Source organism: Schistocerca gregaria, chromosome 2 (genome assembly GCF_023897955.1).
Source record: "Schistocerca gregaria isolate iqSchGreg1 chromosome 2, iqSchGreg1.2, whole genome shotgun sequence".
In the NCBI taxonomy this organism is placed as follows: domain Eukaryota; kingdom Metazoa; phylum Arthropoda; class Insecta; order Orthoptera; family Acrididae; genus Schistocerca; species Schistocerca gregaria.
Window position 1 is genome coordinate 111956359 of NC_064921.1, and position 21833 is coordinate 111978191.

Genomic DNA, 21833 nt, shown 5'->3' on the forward strand with positions numbered 1-21833 from the left:
TCATACCCATAATAATTAATTAATTATTGGCGATAAATGTTAATGATAATTTGTAAACATTGAAAACTATTGCAAGTCAAGTATATAGTATAACTTAACTAGTTTAAATTATGTGTGATGCCACCAAAAATATTATATAGTGCCGTTCTTTAAGTCATGAATTTTCTATTGAATTTTATAAACAATTTTCCCTCAAACTTTGTTTATTGCTCTTTACGGGCTTAATTATTTATGAATCTTAACATACAACTACGGCAGTCGATCCAATATGACGAGAGGTTTTTAATGAGTGCTCGCTCATCCCTATAAGTCGGTATTCACTATTTTTATTAATTTTTCAGTGTTCGTGATATTAACCGATTTTGAGGTTACTATAACTTTTGCGTCTCGTGACTTGAAACAACGATCGATCTTTCAGAAGGTGCATATTGCTGACCACAATCCACTGCCGAATCACTCTTCACCGTAAGTTACATAGTTGTCGCGTAATGCGCGAAAAATCAAACGATGCCCCAAGTTGCAGGCCACGTGGTCGCCCGGTCGCGGAGACCGACCGTTGCAAATGTCGCACAGGTCTGACTCTTTCCGCAATTTACGGGCTGTTTGCTTGTGGACGCGGAGCTAGAGCCATAGTGTCCAGTTGTGTCTTGTCCAAGTACACCTGCTCCTGTTGTGATTCTTGAACAGAGTACTTGCTATTACTAGCTGAAACTTGTTACAGAACTCAGCTTGTTTTTCTCCTGCCTCATTCATTGTCACAAGCCCATACTTTCCTTTAACCTTTTCTTCTACTCCTTCCCCTACAACTGCATGCCAGTCTCCCATGATTACTAGATTTTCGTCTCCGTTTACGCACTTTATTACCCATTCAGTATCCTTATATACTTTTTCTGTCTGTTCATCTTCAGCCTGCGACGTCGGTATATATACCTGAACTATGGTTGTCGGTGATCGTTTGCTGTGGATTCTGATAAGAACAAAACTATCACTGTTCACAGTAACATACACTCTGCCCTTCCTTCCTATTCGTAATGAATCCAACTTCCGTTATAATATTTTCTGCTAGTGTTCATATTACTCTATACTCATCTGTCCAGAAATCCTTCTTTCAATTTCACTTCATTCACCCCTACTATATTTAGACTGAGCTTTTGCATTTCTCTTTTCAGATTTTCTAATTTCCCTCTCACGTTCAAGCTTCCGACAATCCACGTAATTATTCGTAGAACGCTATCCTTTCGTTGATTATTCTGTTATTTTTTTTTTTTTCTCATGGTGGCCTCAGCCTTTTCAGTCCCCTCCCGGAAGTCCGACTGGGGAACTATTACGGAATCTTTGGCAATGGAGATAATATCACGACACTTTTCAATTACAGGTAACATGTCCTGTGGGTCCACGTTACGTTTACTTAATGCAGTGGTTTCCGTTGTATTTTGAATCGTCACGCCGTTGATCACTGCTGATTCTTCCGCCATTAGGGACAGTTTCCCTCCCTCTAGAACAAGAGAGTGCCCTTAACCTCTGACCGCTCCTCCGCCCTCTTTCGAAAGGCCGTTGGCAGAACGAGGGTGACTTCTTATGCCGGAAGTCTCCGGCGCCAATGCTGATTAATAATCAAACTTCAAGCTGTGGCGTGATTCGAACCGCAGACCGATGACGTTTTGATTAATAATACTCCCATAGAGCAAGGGTGTATCGACATCCTTGCCTACAATCGGTTTCAGCATTCTTAAACCACTTTCCATAGGTGCTCACAACAGTAGCGTACGAACAGCCGCCCATCTTCGCCGTTCCGAGACGTTCGCTTTCAGACACTGGGCCTCAACAGTCTGTTTTTTTTTTCAAAGTCCCTTAAGTCAGCGAATTTGCGCATTTGCGTCACTTGACGCTGCTAGAATGATACCCCATTTACCTCCGATCCGCTCATATACCTCTCTTACCGCGTCACGTTCCCTCAGCGCCACCAGGCAGCATACAACCTGGCGGTGGGTAGTGGTCTTAATGTTTTGTCTCATCAGTGTATTTATAAATCGCTATCACTTCTTGAACTATTAAACATTTCATCAATATGAAAACATGTTCTTGGATATTGAATATTTTTTCTTATTTTTCGTTTTTTTTCCTAGTTAAACCAATCTGTAGGGGGGAAATTTATTCAGTTTCTTAATATCGTATCTCGAAATAAAAAAAACTTAAAATCCCCTTTTTGTTTGACATCATAATATCAGACTTTGCAAAAAGCAACTAACAGCTTGCATTACTTCAAAAATAAGAGACAAGAATGTGTATGGTAGCTATCCGCTTATTAAAACAAATACACCTCAGCCGTTGCTCGATCGATAGCTAGCGCCATGACTCCTGGAACACGATTATTGACTTGAAGTGGGAATGGCAGGTTTGCTGCGAGTGGCATTGAGAACCTGTTCTGGAAGAGACAGTGAGTGAAGCATTACGGACAGTGCAGGTCTGCGGGGCAACGGGATGGCTGCTTGCTCTACCACTTGTGTGTCTTCAAAATCTGTCTGGCGAAGCATCTTGGGGACACGAGAGACGTGCCCCAGAAACGGGAATGAACACATTGTTTCTTTTGCCAACCGGTTTTGGAGGCGGGCGGTGGGTGATCGTCATCTACGCACCTCCTGACGGCTCCAAGTTTTTCCATTGTTTGTCACTGCACAGCTGCTTTAGATCCTCGCTGATGTGCTTTTACTTCGAAATTTCTTGGCCGTTTAAAACAGTTTGCCGGATCCAGACTCGAACTCGGGACCTTTCCCTTTCACGGGAAAGAGCTCTACCATATGCAGGAGTGCTAGGTCTGCAAAGTTCGCAGAAGAACTTCTGTGAAGTTGGAAAGGTAGGAGACGAAGTACTGGCAGAATTGAAGCTGTGAGGGGAGGTAATGAGTCGTGCTTGCGTAGCGCAGATGGTAGAGCACTTTCCCACGAAAGGCAAAGATCCCGAGTTCGAGTCTCAGTCCGGTAAACAGTTTTAATCTGCCAGGAAGTTTCGTTACCCAAGAGACTCATGGGTTCAGCAGTAGAGGGTAGGAGGAGTCGGGGCAGACCAAGGAGAAGGTACCTGGATTCGGTTAAGAATGATTTTGAAGCAATGGGTTCAACATCAAAAGATGCACGAATGGTAGCACTGAATAGGAGATCATGGAGGAATTTTATAAGGGGGCTATGCTCCAGACTGAACGCTGAAAGGCATAATCAGTCTTAAATGATGATGATGAGGAGGAGGAGGAGGAGGAAGTTTCGTATCAGCGCACACTCTCCTGCAGAGCGAAATTCTCATTCTGCTTTCACTTCGTTGCTTTGGACCGTGAAGAAGAATTTTCGTTGTATTTATTTTTATATGCAAAACAGTAACGAGAAGCTACATTCAAAATATTGTTTCAAAACTGGTGTCGCTTAGCTCACTATCCGCTGGAAGAATGGCACTTTTGTTCAAATTTCTGCGAAAAACGTACTTCGCGCTATACCATCAACTGATCATTAACTCGAAGACAAAGGAAACGACTCACAACGAAGAAATAATCCGCAAGGGACTAAAATCGGTACTTGTTATTTAAATGTACAAACAACTGAGTACAATTTCAGGGAAATTGGATGTTTTAATCAAGAGAAAGAACTTCACAAATTGAGCAAGTCAATAACACGTTCGTCCGCCTCTGTACATCATCAAAGCAGTTATTCGACTTGGTAATGAGTGATAGAGTTGTTGAACGTTCTCCTAGGGGATACTGTGCTGATGGCACATTAGCTCGACAAAATCCCGAGCTGTTTGGTGCCCCCTGACTATAATCCTCCAAACGGGCTCAATTTTAGAGAGGTAGGATGAGTTCGCTGGCCAAGGCGGCTGGCCAAGCTGGCTTGGCAAGTGCGGTTGGACATTAGCTTTCTGAAATGTAAGCACGGGTTGGATTGTCATAAAGGGTAAGTAAAGAGGGTGCAGAATATCGTCGACGTATCACAGTGCTTTAACGAGGCCACCAAATGGGTCCTGCTATGAAAAGGAACGACACCCGAGACCTTCACCCCTGGTTTTCGGGCCATTAGTGGATGACACTCAACTTCATAAACTAACCGTGTCTGACGTATCTCTACACACATTTTCGCTGGTCATCGTGATCAGTGATAAGTCCTGCTTCCAGATGGGCCTCCAGTACGAGCGAGGACATATCTGGTGACGCCCCATACACTGGTGGGATAACATCTTGTCAGTCACCCGCCATACAGCCCGTCAGCCTGTAGTAATGGTTTGGAGTGCCATCTTGTTTCATGGAAGGACCACTTTAGCTGTCACCCGCGGCACACTTGCAGCATAAGGCGAGAGCTGCTACTGCATGTCTCCGTGCTTGCCAAACCCCAGCTTTGACAAATAGGTCGGCGAGTCTCCACCCAATTGAGAACGTTTGGAGCATTGTGAGCAGGTTCCTCCGACTAGTTCGTAATTTGCACGACGTAAACCGCAAATTGGACAGAATTTGGCACGATATTCCTCATGACAACATTTAATAACTCTACCAATCTATGCCAAGCAGAAAAACTGCTTGTCAACAGTCAGAGATACCCCAACACGTTGTTGACTTGCTCAATATCTGAAGCTCCTTCTTTTAAACAAATCCTCAAATTTTTCTGGTATTGTAAGCTTTCTTCATTTTGACTTCGCACATACACCGCCTCTACCTGTTTCCGTGCTGTTCGGATATTTTCTTTGTGATGGCTCGTTCTTTTTTTCCTTCTTAGATTGTATTTGCGCTTTCTCTAAAAGTCGACAACAGTGTTCTTGTTCGGATAATTGCATCTCGAATTTTCACTATACATCTACGTGAATAAAAGCACACTTTTGAGAAATTCTGGAAATGCATGAAAATCGTTCACAGCATAATTCATAGTAAACTGATGACTACGAGCTACAGTTGTGCGCGCTAAAAATATTGGCAGAAATATCTCATTTCCCTCTAATTACAGTTATGTGTTTACGCCGTTAGAAAAATATTTTCTCCTCTTCTTCTTTCATTGACCAGTATGTGCCAGGGAATTGTTTAACAATCACAGTTTCATCGACAAAGTTTAAGTTCGAGACGCAATGACACAAGCAGCTACAGGGAATCAGTAAATATCATATAAAAGGAGGAGAACTATCTGTCCATAAATGCCGGACCATACGTTCGTACCCAGTTTTAGAGAACGTACGAAAGGTGGCTTACGACCAAAACGTGCAAAGTGAACTATTGTCATATCAAGTTTGATTCACAGATGCACACGATGATCATCAGGATTGCCTTCCAACAAGGTGGTGAGTATACATCTTAGAAATGGAGTATATACTTGCGCAGTTAATTGGGAAGGGAGTAGATACAGGCCCACTAACTGAAGTTTAACTCTGCACTCCCAAAAGTTCCCACATTATCGCCGCTGCTGACTCTTCACAGCTCTAGTGTAGGAATTCTAAATGTCATATACAATGCAACCGCGACTATCGAACATTCCAGCACTGGTTGAATCAGCTTCACCCGTGAGAGTGACACGTGAACAGTGCTGAGGATTGATCGCCATGATATGGACTATAGTTAAATTTCTGTATGTGTAGAGCAGTTGTTCCTCATTAATTTCCATACAGTACAACCTACAATACAATTCTACGAAAGTATTACATAAGAAATCATTTTGTTACATGATAAAAACAATTATTTTCTTATTATAGCATTCGTATGGAATAGATATATCATAAGCTTTGACTTCGTAGCTTCTGACTCAAACGTTTCCGGATCAAGATTCCCATTCGCAGATACGTTTTCTCTCTTCTCTCTTTCGTGATAGATAGTCTCATCACCATGAAAACTTGCTGTACATATGATTGTCCAAGTAATGTGAAAACCTAAAACTTTTCGTCAAGCTTCGAGTGACCGGCATATTATTTGTGTTAAGTCGCACGGGAGCAAATACTTTGCCACTTCGAAACAATATCATCCTCTATTCTCAATTTAAGGTGTCTGATACATTGTCACTAAAGCAGGATAATAGTTATGCTGAAACTACGTTTCATGAGAGGAGTCAAACTGGATATCTTTCGGAAAGAAAAGAAATGAGTAAGTACAGTGAAAACATGTGGTGTACCGGATTCTAAACCTGGACAAATTTCCGTCACGGGAGCCGTATTTCTGATCGGATTTAGCTGACACCATTTTATGTCACTGCACCTTCACTCATCTCGTCAATGTTATCCGATCCTTTTATTTCAGCGAATCCAACAAATTTTTTTAAAAAATACGATTAGAAGTAAATAACCCATACACTGTAAGGTCATTACATCCCGAATACAATGTCTGATAGGTGAAGGATAGAGACGACAGCAACATCCTGGTAGTCTCAACAGGCAGTTTTAGAAATCAAAAAACCATATATGTCCCAATAAAGAAATTCGTGGTAATGACGTCTATTTCCTATACCTGTCTTTTGTTACCATCTAGCGACAGGCTTTTGAATAGTAGAAAAAGATTAAATGAGTCAGGACTGGTTATATGGACAGATGGGAGCATCCAGTGGGGTGGCGTTTGTTAATAAGTCCTATAGCGCGTCGGTTTCACGTAATGAATTCAAATCAACATCTGGTCCGTTCAAAGAATGTCTGAAGTAGTTAGTCGAGATTTAGTGAACATCACATCGTCTTAAAACATTATTATTTCCCCTAGTAAGTCTGCTCGTCACTAGAACGTAGGAGAAAGTATACATCCCAGTACCTTCCTTAGGAAGAAAAAAGTTTTTTTGGGAGATACCAAAAATGTCTTGAAATTACGTAATTTTGTTTCCAATATTCAGTGTCATTGGAACAAATAGGTTTTTGTACTGTTACACTTTTTCCATATGGCCAAACTAATAAAATTCAAATACATACAAAAAATTATCTTTCAAAATATAACTTACAAATGGAACCATGCACCGAGGACTAGGTTCGTTGGCCGCATGAGTCCCACTTCACCGATTTTCAAACTCAAGTCGAGTTATTCCTTTTTCTTTGGTGAAAGCATAGTACTCATCAAAACGGAAAAGCTTCTCTGCATCAATGGATGTTTTTCTTGTAATAATTTGGTAATTTTAATGAAATGGCATTAGGTATGGCTGTTCAATTTCCCTTGAATCAAATATGGCACTTTTATGAACGCTTACAGGATGTTCACATTCCACAGTCGCTGATGATTCACTTGTCGGACCCAAAGTAGACCTTCTCCTTCCACACAGATAATCCGATAGTCACCATAGGATGGATGGCGGAGAGTAGCACTGGAGCCATTTTCTTTACAGTTAGACTCGTAAATGATGGCCGGGAAAAAACGACCATCAATATGGTGCCTTACAAAGCCTTATTTCTGTTGTCTTCGGGCTCGTTAGGCGAATTGAACAGTCGTACTCAAAAGTATCCGAACGACCTGAAATGCATTTTGCCTGATTCGCATGCAACCCACATAACGCAACTGTCTAGCTCGTCCTCTAATCGCTCCTTGCTACAGTGGTTTGACTATTGAAAATGGTTCCAACACGCCACTACTAGAAAACACTGCTCTGTATCGCAATAACTCAAGATGGAAAGTAATACCACGATACCAGAAATACCAGGGAACACCTTATCACAGATAAGACTGTCCTTAAGGCTTGTAAGCTCACATTTATTGTAATAAATGACATACCTATAATGTTCCCACTCTCATTATTACGTCACATAGGTAATGATGTAGTAAGTTCTTCGTAATCATGATTTCCTCTTCAAAGAAACATACCGTACTTGTTATTTAACACAAAATGATATTAATAATTTAAATTATTCACGAGCAGCTAGTTCAGAATATTTATGAACCTCAAATGACCTGACGAACTGTCTCGTTCTGCATATAGATTCAAACCCATGTCTTGCACACTAAGATTTCGTGACTGACGAAAACTGACAGTCATTCCAGACTAGGCATATACAGGCTTATATACCTCTATTTTAGACAGTATCAGTTAGCAAATATCCACTTTAAATTACATAAAGTAAACATTTTTAACGGACGCGAATTCCTACCCAGCATCTATTGTCACTGTTATAGAACTACGTGAGATGTTAAATATTGCTTCTTCACAAGTAACTTACTTGAAATGCCGTTAGGTAAAGCTTTGTTTTGGACAGGGGTTCGAACCCAGAACCTAATCGGATTGTTATCGAAACGCAATCAACTGTGACATACCGGATTTACTCGGCAATAGCTAGATGTTTTCACTGAAATGACGAGAAGAAATATTAATTTATTCCTTCCCAGGACTCCAACCCGGCGCCTATCGCTGGTATTTTCTAGAGAAAACTAACGTTAAATGTGGGTTTGTCACACCAGCAGCGACATGTGAGCATGTTTGAACTAGAAATAATATGACGAAGAGTTCTGTGCTGACTGGGAATCGAACCCCACACATATCGTTTCTACACACAGACAGATGTCAGCTACTGAATTTTTCTCCACCAGGAGGTCGGAATAACGTCGTTAAAGTTACAGTGAACTCGCTAATAATTGTATGACTCTCTAGGAGTCAAAAACGTCAGATATCATTAGTGATGACAACGAATGAACATGCATTAAAAATAAAAATTATTATTCACCAGCAGATACGTGTTCTCATGCTAGAGCTTCATAATTCATAATGAAAACCTTACAGCCGGACTGAGATTCGGACCCATTCACGCGCAATATGTGGAGATGTTGAGACATCTGCAGTTTTGAACAAACAACAAATTGTAGTCGAGCTGTATTGTCACGAAGTGATCAAATTCCGTGTTAAGGGCAGTCTGAGTTTGAATCCCAGTTCAGAACCAATTATATCACCATACAGAAGCTCAAATAAAAAATGGAATAAGTGTCCTTGTGACCCTACATAGTGTTTGTTTCGTCCCTAGAAATAAATAACTAGTATAAGAACGGAAACTGGTGATAGAAATTCTACGTGTCGACAGTAGTGACTTTATTGAGGTTCAACCTAACGTCTACTTGGTAGAGAAGGAATATCATGTTTAATGTGAATTTCAAACCACAATGCCATTATAACTTCTTGACTTGGCGTAGCCAGAAGAGAATAGAACCTGTCTCTACCTAAAAAAAAATTATGGGTAGAAGATGGAATCGGACCCAGACCATAAGAATATGAACCTATCGTCAAACTAACAGAGCACAAAATCCTCTATTCTGTGACTCATTTTCCTATCATAACGCCTTTGCGCCACACTGGATGTGATCTCTGACACACAGGCTCCCTGTAGTGGTTTGCTGCATGTTCAGTACATGCATTTACTTGGTCGACCAAATCGCCATCAACCAACTGACTCGGCTACCCACCCAATGCATACATTCGACTGTGTTTTGTAATCGCCGAAATAAAATTACGTAACTGCCCCCTACACAGAACTGCTAACAGTGTACGATGCAGAAATTTCAATAGGAAGTGTTCCATTCCACTTGAGCTATTCTATTGACCAATCTGTTTGTTGAAAACGTGTAGCAGTGCAAAGAAAAGCTGTAACTGTCTGTCTCTTAGAAATCTAGATCAGGCCGTATGCATTATCTCACAGCACTGTGTATAGGATGTCGTGTGTTGGTCTACATTCACTGCAACGATTTCTAAAACGCAGTTCTGCTGTCTGCTAAGTTAGCAAGCTAAAGAAACTTTGAACACAATTCCCTTTACGACTCAACCCAAAATAGTCGCATGTGGAAAAGTGCTAACTGCTGAAATATTAAGTTCTTTTCATATTTAATCGACGGCCAGGCAGCAGATTCACCTCGAAGCTTTCGTATTATACATGGGGAGAGCGCATCGTGCCAAAATATTCAGAAAAGTATTTTGTACATCAGCTGTCTTCTGGTAGTGGCATTTTATTCTTCTCAAACCTTGTTTGACAGCTTTAACTCAGAACAAGTTTTCTATATGCATGTAATCAATGAACTGCATGTGCATTGTCAGACTGCTATAGATAACATCAGAGAATTTGCATATATCATTGATGATTAATTTCTCTTTCATGTTTAGTAACATTAAATGTAACCTTACGAAAGCTGAGCACTGTATTATAAGAAATGAAATAAAACTCTCCATGATAACCTTACGACGAAAGTCCGTTTTAATAAGGTTAAGTACTTGTACACAAGCATGCCTCTACCGGTACGAATTTGTAAAATACTACTCACTTAGATTTAGATTGAGTCTGTGTTTAATTGGTATGCTGTGTCATGCTCAACAGGTATGCTAATGTGGCATTTCATAGATAAAGTTATGTATTACTAGAAATACAAAATTTGCTTGTCAGTAGCGGAAAGAGGCGTTGTCTGTTGAGTAGCACTGTAAGTTTTTCACCATTGCACTGTGAACTGAAAGTATTGTCTTGCGATCTGCTTACCATTTCATTTCCTTCATACGTATCACCCAGGCATGTGTGAAGAGCAATATTGAATTTCGTATCGGTGACGGTCGATTCGAATTTCTTGAGAGACGCTTGAATTGTGAACCAGCTCGGCAGTCAGAAAGCCGAGATCTATGACCATTAACACAACTTACGGAGTCAACACCCAGATCTGATGTGTGAAGGTTTTCTTCTTATTTCGGTACAGACTCTTTTCTGGAAATTCGCAACTCCATAAAATAAACCAAAAAAAAAAAAGCTCGCACACACTGGCCCCTACGAAGGCTAGAACTGACGACTCCTTGAACCGTTGCAACACGACAGACGGGCAGTACCACTGGGCTACGGACGCACTTTTGCCAGCATGTCGATCTCATAAATGGTATTAGTCGCTCAGCCTCATAACGCATCGTGAAAGATAATGAAAGTTGTAACTTATGTGAAGAATATCATTTCTGTAGCCAAAAACCTGAATTTTCTGTCTCAGTGTCTTAGTTTACATGAGGATTATATAGCATGAGTCGTTCAAATGGAAAGGGAATATCAAGTGAATTTAGCGGGGCAATTCAGTACCAATACGCGGAAGTGACTGCACTGTCACAGTGTTGCCAAATGTTTGTGATGATGTTGCCAATTCTCAGCTATGCTAGGAACAGCTCTGTAGCGTTATAGGAGGAGAATCCAGTGTTCGTGTCATAGGACACGGACAGCATTCGTGGGGTTAGGTTAATACGCAGCGATTTCTCCTACCAGTTGTGTCAAACATTCAGGTGTGTAATCTTCCATCACGATTACAGTTTCCCACAAAATATTTACGAATAAAACACTTACCTTGTTACTTTGTGACAAAAGATTATTTCAGTACAGTAAAAAGTCTTTGGAAATCAACTTCGTCCACCTGTCACGAAAAGTAAGATAACAAACACCCGCACCTAGAAATCGATTGCATCTATGTGCAGTCTTGTGATCATACAAGTAGAATTTCATGAATTGCACGAGAATGTAGAAAAATTTTGGTGCGAATGGAAGCTGCAAGAAAAACAGTTAACTAATTATTCTGTACCAAGTAATAATCAATTCATTTCAAAATTCAGAAGAGAATAAACTAAATATTATGACCATTAAGACAGAAACAAAAGTGCAGATGTAGGCACTAACCAGCGTATTCATCGCTTTCGTAATGTTTACCTCTTGTTTAGTCTTCTAAAGATGAACTGGATCCACACCCATGAGTTTGATTGTTTCTTTGTGTCCTTCTATCTACTGTCTTTATGTGTTGTTGTTCGGTGTTCAAAAAGCAAAATCTTATGCCTTCTCCAACGAGGTATTAAAACGAGGTTGGCAAGAAGGCTAACGAATTATAATCAAAATACAGTGAGACGCCAATTTGTCTGTCGTCATGGTTTTAAGTCGACAGAAATAGTTGGGTGTTATTGCCTGCATCACCAGCGTCCCGTTGCCGTCTTCTCTTATTGAGATTTTCATATTACCCAGAATACAAGACGCCGAGATATATGTGTATATTCTCCGTGACGAAGCATCAAACATTCAGTTCATCCTGATCCATTCGTTACGTGCATCGGCGGCAATGAGTGATAGGAAAGCTGTTGTGGGGTGACAAATAACAATAACAGTGGTAGTAGTAACAAATCAATAATCAAGGTTGTTTACTGCATTACAGACGATTAACAAAATAACCAAGAAAGGCTGAGTGTTTGACTGGCGCACTGCATAGGTGTTCTTACCACTTTGTTACTGAATTCTGTTCTGATTGTTTCCAAAGAGAAAAGAAAGAACCCTGTAGCCATAAATATCGCTAGTACAACGAGATATTACCTATCAACTATCCTTGCTTTACATCATGAGACGAACATGGCGTTACTGAGCTGATATTTGAAATACATTTCTGTTTTCTCTCTCTGTCTCTCTCTCTCTCTCTCTCTTTTTATGTTTTGAGGAAAGCATCGAGAAACGCGAATAATATGCAAGTAGTCATTTAACCTGTTTACAGTTATTTTCATTGGGATACATAATACAAAAATACAACTTTTAAGTGTATTATTGCGTAATACCAGTTATGGACAGTCTATTCGTGAGCTTGCTCGCATTCAGTGGGGTGAAACCTATTACAAAAGCAAACAAAACACAAATATGTCTTGCACCATGTGCAACACACAAACGAAATCTCGCTGTACTCACATTTTGTCCGATTTATTGCACGGAAAACATATATCTTATTCATGTTACTAAATACAGCTCTATCATATATCAGTTTGGATGCGTAAAAAGTGTATATTGAAATATGCAGAAAGGGGCAAAGAGGTATTCTACTGAAACACTGCCTGGACCAAGATTGTAACTGGGGTCGACAGCATCGTCATCTACTACCTTTGACAACTCGAACGGTGACAGTGCTCGGTCTGTTACTTATTTTTACAAAGCTACAGCATGAAAACACAACAATGTTAATAACCCGAAGATCATTAGTTTTGGAACCCATAGAAAGTAAAGCAGTCATCAGTCGGAAGAGTCGTTTGAACACCACAGTGCTTTAATAGGCACGGTATTGTGGGAGATGGTATGCCGTTGCTTTCCTCAGACCTTTGAGTTGACTTACCTAGCCAGTTAATAGGGGAACCTACAGTTTAATGAAGCTTTCGGACCACAGTGCAACTCGGTATTTTTCACATGAAAAATCGTTGCCCGAGGGGAAATGAGTGTCAAATGGCACATAAAAATCGCTAAGACTATGGAGGGATCGAACCTGAGACCTTCGTACCCGTATTCTTGCTCTTTATCACCTTGCCACCATGCAGCCAACTCTGTGATTTCTGCCTGGGATTAAAATATCTCGTTTGTGTCTGCGTTGGCAATTGCGTGTCTCTTGGGAGACCTTACGTTTGGCATTACCGTCGTATACGTGTGTGTAAACGCATTCCAATGCCATCTCAAGGAAGACAAGGATACACAATCTAGCTTCAATATTAAAAATACGCCTTAGTTTGTGGATGAACGCAGACCTAGGTTGATAATCATTTTGAATATTTAGTAGTACTGTGCCGATTGATGTTAAACTCTTTTTCAACCAATGATTCCCACAGCTACAGGAACACTACTTGTTATACCTCTTAGACAAAATACTTACGCAGTGCTTGCAGACGAAAAGATCAACCTGACACAAACTGTGGGAAGTTTGTTTTACAACCTTCTTACCTGGATAAAGAGTTTTTCCTGTTTGAGATAACTGTGAACGTTACTGCATAAGACGATTTAAGAAGAAACTAAATTCCTTCAGCTACGGCAATGTTAAAAGAAATCGTCTTAACGGCACTAAATCGTGGTTTGTGGATTGTTTACCGGCCGTACTCTGCCATGTTTCGCTGGTTGGAAGGCAAAAAGCTTCGTGACAAATTTCATAGAAGGAGAAGGGGGACGAAAGGTCTCACATTGGAAGGTCATGTTGTTTTATTTAAATGATTACAAAATAAGGTAAAACGAACAGTGAGGTTGTCAGTATAAGCACATTACTGTTGTCAATATGATGTGGCACCGCCCAGGGCTTGTAATGATAAAGGACCTGTTTAGGTCAGGCATAGTATATACAGAAGTGGAACAGAAATTCTACAATCCTTATGCATTGCATACACACAGAAATTACTGTTACATTATACTTATGGAGCCCAATGAGTGAATTGCACATTTTTCGGAGAGAAAGAGAACTGGCAGACAGTCTTCGCTACATTAGGTTACTTAAACGAGTTTCACTCTAAGCTAGAATTTATGGTCAGCGGCTAAGCGTAAGGACAATGAGTTGAATGCGGTTTTTGCAGCTGTGAAATACTTTCCTACATTATAGAAGCGAATATTAAATTTGAACTAATATTGCCAAAATTATCGGCTTGGATAGAATAGAATGAAAATCTCTCTGTTTATTGCAAAGGAAAACAATTTATTTTCTCAAACATTCTCTGTCATACGCAACTTGAAACAGGTCACGTCGACCAAGTCATATGGAAGAAATGACAGCGACGTATATCGGAAGGTAGTAAGGTCCCTTGGCTTTTGGTTTGGCAGTATTCGACAGTCATTTCTAGGCGCAAGTAAATGAAGAAAGGCAGCGCGTTTTTGTTATCAAGTAACGTCTTCATCAATTACATTAGTTTTAATGTGATATACAAGTAATTGCTGATGTTTGATATTAACATGAAAAGGATTCCGTAGACAGGGAAAGAACCTGTTCTTGGGAAACTACTTCTATAATGACCAAAAGGCTTTAATGGTCTTCAAGCACATGTGTTTCAGCAGCGGTATGAAGAAAATTATAGTAATAATGACGGTAATAATCGAATTATTCGGTAACTTCACACTTCACAGTGGATTTCCTCGAACTAAGAAATCTCCTGAATAAGTGAAAATTTCAAAATGGCTTCACATCGAGGCAATGATACCCAGAAGAGTCTTTACATTCTCCTGACATGAGAATAGCATAATCTCCACTTCAGAAGCTTCTTCTACTTAACCATTTATAGACTCACGTTTTTTTGCACAGTAACTAATTTTGAAAGCTAAGCACATCATCCGTTATAGCACACTCCTGGGGCTTGAAAATGTGGCCACAATGGTCTGGTGGAACGAACTATCACAAGTGCAATGCGTGGGTTCAGGCATTTACTTTTAAGAGGCAGTAACAGAGAGAAAGATTTTATACTCCAGACTCCGCATTAAACATCATGTTCCTTCATTACCAACTGGGCAGAACCGGTTTACGTTGGGAAATGACATAGATGGAGATCATGGTAAACAGAAATACTATCGCCAGTAAAGTTCCTTACAGTAGAAAATTTTTATTTTATTTGATAAATAAAGGGCTCTTACTTTAGTTGTTCTTGATTGAACTAGAGACGTTGAAACATTTGGTGCTGGACTGTGATTCGAATTCGTATCTTCTCTTTCGAGGAACTGAATCTCTCGGAAAAGTATAGTTCAATCATTTCGTTACTTTTCCCAAGACTGCAATAGTCTCTAGGTCTCCTCCAAAGGTATGTATGTGGGTCTGAATCCTTATCCAGTACAAAAATATTCATAATTTCATTTAAAGCCCTATCACGTGCACACCGGCCTGCTAGTGAAATTTGACGTCCATTTTTAATGTCTGTTCATGTGTTGCCAACAATTTCTGGTCAAACACGATAGTAGTGCGATTCGATTGTCACTCAGGCACAAAAATTAGTATCCTTATTTTAGATTCAGACACCTAGCAGCTGGTAAGAAAAACCGATGCGTAACATTTGATTTTACTTTAACAATCCGATTACGTGTTGGGTTCATATCTCAAGCACAGAAATTGGGATAATGCGCTTCGTCTTTAAATTGATACACACTTTGTTGCTTCTGAATCGAGGTGTATCAGACATCTTTCATGGTTAGTTAACAGGAATGAAAGGGTCTTGATAGGAGTCCCAGTTTATTACAAAAACCGTTGTCTTTTATTTGCAAGTTTAGATTTGGTTACTGACATAGGCGAAAATCTCGGTAATTCATGACCCTTCGTGACTAGTCAGCAATATGATATGATTAGATTAATACTTGTTCCATAGATCTCTCTCTCTCTCTCTCACGCACACACACACACACACACACACACACACACACACACACACACACACACATTCTCTTTTTATTTTTGTTTGTTTGTTGCACTCTATTATCGGCGAGACACGAAAACGTACGCGAACGAGTTTCTTAGTTTTGAGTACAGTTACAAAAGAAATATTAAAACAACTATGAAGGTTACTGATTTATGATGCTTAGTTAGCAGTCAGTTCTGAGTATTATTAGTAACTACGCTCCAGTCCCCAAACCTAGTTACAGAATGCGAATCAGACGCACTACGTATTCCAGGCCATAGCAGCCACGTCTTTGAGACACCAGCTATGGTCACTTCCCAGCCCACTACAGGATCACATCGTTTCGTTTTATTCCTGCTGGTACTGTAACTGAGATCTGGCAACAAGGCAAGGTATGTTTGGCAACACTGTGATGGACGAGCTACTTCTTGGTGTGCACGGAATTAAGCCTGTAAGTTCACTTAATTTTTCCTGAGATTTACATTGAATAATCAGAGTTATTGTCGCTTGAGGTGTAACAGAAGATTTTCAGCCCAGGAAAGTAGTAGCACGTCGAAATCGCTACAAATCTCATCCTTTAAATAGCGGTTTACGAGTTCCAGCCACTATTGGCCTTGTAAGAGGAAGGCACGACACATACATCTTCGCTAGCGCTGTGGTGATGTGCTAACATATAGAATAACGTCTGTTATGGTTCGCGGTTTCAGTCTCGCTGAGTGTAACGTTTTTATCTCTTCTGTGAAAGAGCTACAAGCAGTCAGATCAAACATCGATTTTCAAATCGTATTAAAATCCTTTCAGCTCACAGTGCAATGTTGAAAGAAGTTACAATGCTGCACAACAGGTAACACCTCTTTCCGCTGCTGACAAGCAAATTTTGGGTTTCTAGGGAAACATAACTTTATTTATGAAATGCCACATTTGCATCCCTGTTGAGTATGACACTGCATACCAATTAATCACAGACCCAATCTAAATCTAAGTGAGTAGTATTTTACAAATTTGTGCCGATAGAGGCACGCTTATGAACAGATACTCAGTTTTGTAAAAACAGACTTTCGTCGTACGGTTATCGTGGGTAGTTTTATTTCAGTTATTATAATACAGAGCAAAATTTTCGTAAGGATTCATTTAGTGTTGTTAAAACAATATTAAACATGAGAGAGAAATTAATCATCCACGAGATGTGCGAATTCTCTGATGTTATCTATAAGAGTCTGACAATGCACATACAGTTTATTGATTACATGCATGTAGAAAACTTGTACTGAGTTAAAGTTGCCAAACAAGATTTGAAGAAGAATGAAATGCCACTACCACACGACAATAATGTAGAAAATTCTTTTCTGACTATTTTGGCACGATGCGCTCACCCTATACATAATACAAAAGCTTCGATATGCATCTGCTGTGTGGCCGTCTGTTAAACATGAAAAGGACAATATGTCGCCGAAGTTAGCCCTTTTTCCACCTGCAACTATTTTGGGTTGAGAGGTGAAGGGAATTATGTTCAAAGTTACATTAGATTGATAACTCCAGCAGACAGCAGAATTGAATTTAAAAAAATGTAGCAACGAATGTAATAGAACTAGCGACTTCTTGTCTACAATGTACAATGCTTACCGTTATGCTACTTGCTGGCACGTAGCTTCATCTGCTCCAGAAGTCAACAGCAGTTCCTCCAGAACTTCCGCTTTCCTCAGTTCTGTGAGATAATGCAAATAGCTGGATATAGACTTCTGAGAAACAGGCAGTTACAGCTTCCCTTTCGCACTGCATGACGGTTTCAACAAACAGGTAGTGCAATAGAGTAGCTCAAGCGGAAAGGAAAACTTTCTATTTAAATTTCTTCACTGCACTGCATCGTTAGCAGTTCTGTGTAGGTGGCAGTTATGTGACTTTATTTCGGTGATTACCAAATAGAGTCGAATGTAGGCATTGGGTGGGTACCCAAGGCAGCTAGTTCGTGGCGATTCGGTCAACTAAGTAAATGAATGTACTGAAGATGCTGCAAACCACTACAGGGAGCCTGTGTGTCAGAATGCTCATCGAGTGTGCCACATCGGTGTTATGACAGAAAAATAAATCATAGAGTAGAGGATATGGTGGTCTGTTGGATTGATGATAGGTTCATATATTGACAATCTAGGTTTGATTCCAACTTCTCCTGGTGCATTTTGATAGGGAGAGAGAGATTATTTCGGGGGGGGGGGGGGGGGGGCGACATGTAGAAACTCTATCACCAGTATCCTTTCTTACACTAGTTATTTATTTCTAGTGACGAAACAAACACTATGTAGGGTCACAGGAAACTTATTCCATCTTTTATTTGAGCTTCTGTATGGTGATAAAATTGGGAATGCAACTCAAACTGCTCTTAACGCGGAATTGGATCCCTTCGTGACAATACAGCTCGACTACAATTTGTTGTTTGTTCAAAACACCAGATTCCTCAACATCTCCACATATTGCGCATTAATGGGTTCAAATCCTGGATCGGCACTAAGGTTTTCATTATGAATTATCAAGTTCTAGCATGAGAACACCTATCTGCTGGTGGATAATAATTTTTATTTTTAATGCATTTTAATTTGTTGTCAACACTAACGATATCTGACATTTTTGACTCCCAGTAAGTCATATAACTATTAGCGAGATCACTTTAAGTTTAAACATCTTATTCTGATCTCCTGGCGGGGAAAAATTCGGTAGTCGACATCAGTCTGTGTGTAAAAACGATATGTGTTGGGTTCGATTCCCAGTCAGCACTGAAGTTATCGTAATTTTATTTCCAGGTCAAACATGCTCACATGTCGCTGCTGGTGTAACAGACACACATTTAACGTTACTTTTCTCTAGAAAATACCAGCGATAGCTGCCGGGCAGGAGTCCAGGGAAGGAATAAATTAATATTTCGTCTCGTAATTTCAGTTAAGACATCTAGCTACTGCCGAGAAAATCCGGTATGTCACAGTTGATTGTGCTTTGATAAAAATCCGATTATGTTGTGGATTCGAATCCCTGTCCAGCATAAAGTTTTACCTCGCGGCATTTCAAGTAAGTTACTTGTGAAGAAGCAATATTTAATATATCCCGCAATGCTTTAGCACTGACAATAGATGTTGGGTAGGAATTCGAGTCAGTTAAAAATGTTTAATTTATGTAATTTAAAGTGGATATTTGCTACCTGATACTGTCTAAAATCGAGGTATATCACCCTATGTATGCCTAGTCGGGAATGACTGTTAGTTTTCGTCAGTCACGAAATCTTAGTCTGCGTGACATGGGTTTGAATCCATATGCAGAACGAGACTGTTCGTAGTGTCATTTGAAGTTCATACATATTCTCAACTAGCTGCTCGTGAATAACTTAAATTTTTAATGTCATTTTGTGTTAAATAACAAGAACGGTATGTTTCTTTGAAGAGGAAATCATGAATACGAAGAAATTACTACATGCATTACCTATCTGACGTAATAATGAGAGTGGGAACATTATAGGTGTGTCATTTATTACAATAAATGTGAACTTACAAGCCTTAAGGACAGTGTTATCTGTGATAAGATGTTCCCTGATATTTCTAGTATCGTGGTATTACTTTCCATCTTGAGTTATTGCGATACAGAGCAGTGTTTTCTAGTAGTGACTTGTTGGAACCATTTTCAATAGTCAAACGACTGTAGCAAGGAGCGATTAGAGGACAGCTGGACAGCCGCGTTATGTGTGCTGCATGCGAAACAGGCGAAATGCAGTTAAGGTCGTTCGGATACTTTTGAGCATGACTGTGCGTAGGCGGCAGTAGACTCGTACTGCAATGAACGTAAGTTCTAACAATTTGTTCACTACCTTTCCACCAAAAGAAAGTTACTTTTGGATCGGGGATTCCTTAATGAGTTCTCCATTTCCATAATTCTCGCTTCTTAATCGTACCTAACGGCAACAGATCTAACAGCGCCCCTGAGTATGGCTTCAGTGTCTTACTTTAATTTGACGTAGTGGGGACCCGAACACTAGAACAGATTATTTGACGTACGCGTTCAATTTCAAGTAGTTTTGGGACGTTACGCCTGTACATGTAACTCTATATGATTGTGTCAAGTGGCATATTACTAACCATGTATTCGAACACAACATTTTTCTTTCTCAATCATCTTCATTGACTTTCACACATTAACAACAAGCTGCCCTTCATCACACCAAATAGAAATCCCATCCAAACCGATCTGTATGCTTCTAAAGTCACTCAAAGACGATACTTTACGTACACTTCTCCGTTATCAGCACACAGCCGCAGATTGCTGCTCATCCTATCTGTACGATCACTGATGCATGTAAAGAACAAGAGGAGTCTTATTGAAATTCCTTGGGGCACTCCTGACGATACATCCATCTTTGATGTGCACTGTCTATCCACAACGACGTATACTACCTATTATTTACGAAGTTTTCAAGCCACTTACACATCTGATAATTCATTCCGTATGCTTGCACCTTTCCTAATGGTCTGCAGCGGGGCACTTAACCAACCTATTCTCGTGACCAAGTGAGAACAGTGTAAGCGAGCGACAAGTAAAGCTAACCTTTACAAAAATCACGTAACCACATGGCAAAGAAAATATGTCTCCTCACAGGTATGTGAATGAAACTGAAATAGGAATGAGATCGTTTAGTCTGAGATAGATAGAGGGAAAACCGTTGTATTTATAATCACAGAGGAAGTAAAAAAATTTTTCCAAAAGAATTTTTTATTTGTGTAATGGCAACGACACAATTTCATTAAAATATGTTGAGGGCCTTGCGAGCAGAGGTTGTGTAAAGATAAAGAAATACTTGGTTTTAAGCTGGAAATATTTGCACAGAAAATTATCAAAACAGGAACAAGCTGTAAATACTGCAAATAACCTTGCGAAAATTTGTGCCCACTATATGAACAATGACAATGCATTGCCTCACAGTGTTTACTTTCATTATTATCTGTTTTTAATGAAACAAACGGAATCTACGATTCATACAGTTAATTTTTAGACTAGAGTACAAAGCAACTTCGGCATATGAGAGATCAAGGAAAAAAAGAGCACAAACTACAAGGCAGTCACAACAGATTTAAATACTGAAATAAACGAAATAATTATATTTGCTTTAAAAGCTAGTACTGAAAAGAAACCCTCAGAGTTGTTATTACTGCAAAAGAAAGAAAAACCGATGCTCTAAATTGACGTTTCCATCAAGAGATAATTGTACACAAATTTGATTAGAAGTGTGTATATATTCCCTTAAATTATTTGAAATACATTTTTGTGCTGTTCAGTTCATGAATTATTTTAGGATTTCTTGAGGAAAATATATTCTCGACTGTTAGATTGGTGACAATGCTACATGGAATCATAAAGTAATTGATTATTTGTATATTCAAAGAAAACTATTGCAAAATATGTACATGAATTAACTCATTTTATACAACATAAATTCTTAAATGTTCAGATCTGGGATCGTTAATACTGCAGGTATAATACAACAACAGACAACAACACTGGTTTCATGCAAACATCACGCCACAAAATTTTCCTGCAACTGCTCTCATCGTGTTTCAACACAGAGTGCCCGTTCCCTTCTGCAAATGGAACTACATCTGCCATCAATGTGCCTGATAACTGTGTGTGCAGTGGAATACTGCGACATACTCAGCAACTGAACGATGGGTCCTTCTTCCATCTATGGCCTACTACCGACTCTTCAGATTTCATACACAAAGCCTACACTCGTGGTGTCTGAGTTAT